Below are 3,634 nucleotides of genomic sequence, written 5' to 3'. Positions count from 1 at the left end.
CATTTACCGTTTTGGAAAGTCATCAGATGACCAATTGCAGAATGATTTAGATAAGATATCCGTATGGTGCGAAAAGTGGCAATTGACCCTGAATAGAGAAAAGTGTGAAGTTGTTCACATGAGTACTAAGAGAAATCCACTAAATTTCGATTAGGCGATAAATCACACAAATCCGAAGGCTGTAAATTCAACTAAATACTTAGGGATTACAATTACAAATAACCTACATTGGAACGATAACATAGATAATGTTGTGGGTAGAGCAAACCAAAGACTGCGATTCATTGGCAGAACACTTAGAAGGTGCAACAAATCTGCTAAAGAGACTGCTTATATTACACTTCTCCGTCCTATTCTGGAGTATTTCTGTGCAGTGTGGGATCCACATCAGTTGGGACTGACGGATGACATCGAGAAAGTTCAAAGAAGGGTGGCTCGTTTTGTATTATCGCGAAATAGGGGAGATAGTGCCACAGACATGATAGGTGAATTGGAGTGGTAATCACTAAAACAAAGGCGTTTTTCGTCGCGACGGGATCTTCTTATGAAATTTCAATCATCAGTTTTCTCCTCCGATTGCGAAAAATTTCATTTGGCACACACCAACATAGCGAGAAATTATCATAACGATAAAATAAGAGAAATCAGGGCTCGCACAGAAACTTTGAAGTGCTCGTTTTACCCGCGCGTCGCTCATGAGTGGAACAGTAGAGAGACAGCTTGAAGGGTGGTTCATTGAACCATCTGCCACGCATTTAATTGTGAACAGTATAGTAATCACATAGACGTAGACGTAGATGTAGATGTTGTGGGTGTGTAAGCAATTGCATTGGTCAGTCCATCTGAAACATTTCTGGGCGCTGTGCAGACCATTATCAACATATTAAAAATCGCGAAAGGAAGATATCTGCAGTTTCTGAGCACAACCTCACAAACAAACACACAATACTGTTTGACGAGACAAACGTTTAGTCCCAGGTTCCTACATACTGGCATTCTGTAATTATAGAGGCTGTAGAAATAAGAAAAAAGACTTCGGTCTCATGGTCATACTTTGTAAAATGGGCAACCTTATCTGACAAAATATAATTAATTGTGTATTAAAGGGCAGAAGCTGACGATAATTAAGAGCGTGGATCATTTACTATCTCTCTGTAAGCCAGTTTGAGATACATTTGTGTCACTCTATAACATAGTCGGTAGAATTATGTATTGCTCCAACTGATGATACTGACACTTGTTTATAACCTTTTCAGAGCCTCTGTAACTGCCCGGACTGCAGCCTCTTATAGATGTGAAACGTAAACAGCAGCTAGTATACACAAAAGAGAAGAGAAGCTTTTGTTGTATTTCTTCAAGTAATCCAGTCCACAGGCATGTCGTTGAACCGCCATCAATATGGAGAAATTAATGCAAACAGAATATGGTGTTTAGATGAGAGGGCATCTCTGTTCACTCACGTCACTCTTGTCTTGTTTTGAGTACATACAAGCAGTAAGGATATTGTGTGGCTAGACTATGAAGAAATTATACATATCGACTGCAGAACGAGGTGTTGCTAGGAATATTAGTTTAACTTCTAACTTAACGAGACCCAGCACCTTCATGAATAGCCTAGCCGCAACTGTGACGGCTACAAGATGTCAACTGATTTTGGAGAAATAATTCTTCATGTTTGGGCAAATACCTAGGAATATAGAATAAACTGGCACTAATTACATCAGCACCTCCACCGACGTTCTTGTTGTAGGCAATGATGAAATGGTTCAAGTTCAAATGGCTCTGTGCACTATGGGACTTATCTTCTGAGGTCATCAGTCCCCTAGAACTTAGAACTACTTAAACCTAACTAACCTAAGGACATCACACACATCCATGCCCGAGGCAGGATTCGAACCTGCGACCGTAGCGGTCGCGCGGTTCCAGACAGTAGCGCCTAGAAACCTTCGGCCACATCGGCCGGTGGCTAGGATCAGATCCCAGAGAATTTCCCATACTGATTTTATGAAAGGAGAATGGTTTGTTGCATTTAGAGAAGATTTGAAAATATGCAGTTATGTAAGAAACTAGAAACTTACTTATAGTATTGTGAGCTCTGCCGAGTGTTAATTGATGTGAATATTTTTATCCAAAACAGTACTTTCATTTCGTTTATTAGCTAATATTTCGTTTTGCTCCAAGTTTTCTAAGCGATAAAGTACAATTCGATGGTTGTATGACAAGTAAATAATGTTTTGTTTCATTTGTTAGTGCCGTCAGTTGTTATAGGTAAAGTAAAGAATTAAAATCAGTGAAACTGCACAAGCTTAAAGTACAGCTAACACTTATGCCAGAACTAGAACCGTTCCAAATATTGTTTTAACAATAAGGTTTGATGTCGTGTAAACTCATCTAATGACTACGACGATGCCGGCTGAAGGTCACGTGATGCACCACAGAAAATTCATGTTCTGATGAAACTGGTACATTCTTGTAGTTGTTACGTGAAGTTTGACTGCAACAAATTTTATTGTCGTAAGTGAGCTCGATAGTGGTCAAAGCCAAAAAGGACAAACTAGAACTTTATCGTCAAGGCAAAGAGATACGCGTCACTGAGTGAATAAATGTAAATTAAAAATATTTTCTAGATTCGGCTGATGACAAGTAACAATCTTCTCTCCTCAAACATAAAGATTTGTCACCTACATATGCTGCTATGGGCAATGGCTTTGCCGCAGTGGATACACCAGTTCCCGTCAGATCACCGAAGTTAAGCGCTGTTGGGCGTGGCCGGCACTTGGATGGGTGACCGTCCGGGCCGTCACGCACTGTTGCCGTTTTTCGTGATGCCAATTGAGGAGCTACTCGGCCGAACAGTAGCGGCTCTGGTCAAGGAAAACCATCATAACGACCGGGAGAGCGATGTGCGGACCTAAGCCTTATAGCTCAAACTGATCTCAAAACAGGTGTTCAGACAGAAGCACCAATGCCGGTTTCCAATGAGCTGACAGAAGTCATGGGGTAATACTTAATATCGTGCCAGGCCCCCTTTTGCCCTTCGTAATGCAGTAGTTCGACGTGGGATGGACTCGACAAGTCGCTGGATATCTCCTGCAGAAATACTGATCAATGATGCCTGTGTAGCTGTCCATAATTGCGAAAGTGTTCCAGAACGGGATTTTGTACAGGAACTGACCTCTCGATTGCGTCCCATAAAAGTGCAATGGGAGTCATGTCTGGCGATCTGGGTGGCCAAATCAATCACTCCAACTGTTTAGAGTGTTCTTCAGACTAGTCCCGAACAACTATGGCCCGCTAACATGACGCTTTGTCTTGCACAAAAAGTCCATCGTTGTTTGGGTACATGAAGACCATGAATGACTGCAAAATAGTCTTCAAGCAGCCGAACATAGCCATTTCCCCTCAGTGAACCAGTCCATTCCACGTAAACACAATCCACACCATTATGGAGGCAACGCCAGCTTGCACAGTGCCTTGTTGACAACTTGGGTCGATGGCTTTGTTACGTCTGCGCCACACTCGAACGCTACCATCAGCTCTTACCAACAAACCCGAACTCATCTGACCAGGTCACGATTTTTCAGTCGACTGGGGTCCAACCGATATGGTCACGATCCCAGGAAAGGCGCTTTAG

The 3,634-nt window shown here is 42.1% G+C and overlaps 1 pseudogene; it reads left to right on the top strand.

The window, feature by feature from the left end:
• The first annotated feature begins 2,698 nt into the window (after nt 1–2,698).
• On the top strand, nt 2,699–2,816 carry LOC124608363 (annotated as a pseudogene).
• Nucleotides 2,817–3,634: the final 818 nt, after the last annotated feature.

This window comes from Schistocerca americana, chromosome 3 (genome assembly GCF_021461395.2).
Source record: "Schistocerca americana isolate TAMUIC-IGC-003095 chromosome 3, iqSchAmer2.1, whole genome shotgun sequence".
NCBI classification, from domain to species: domain Eukaryota; kingdom Metazoa; phylum Arthropoda; class Insecta; order Orthoptera; family Acrididae; genus Schistocerca; species Schistocerca americana.
The sequence above is the reverse complement of the archived record's forward strand: the minus strand, read 5'-3'. Positions and strand labels throughout refer to the sequence as shown.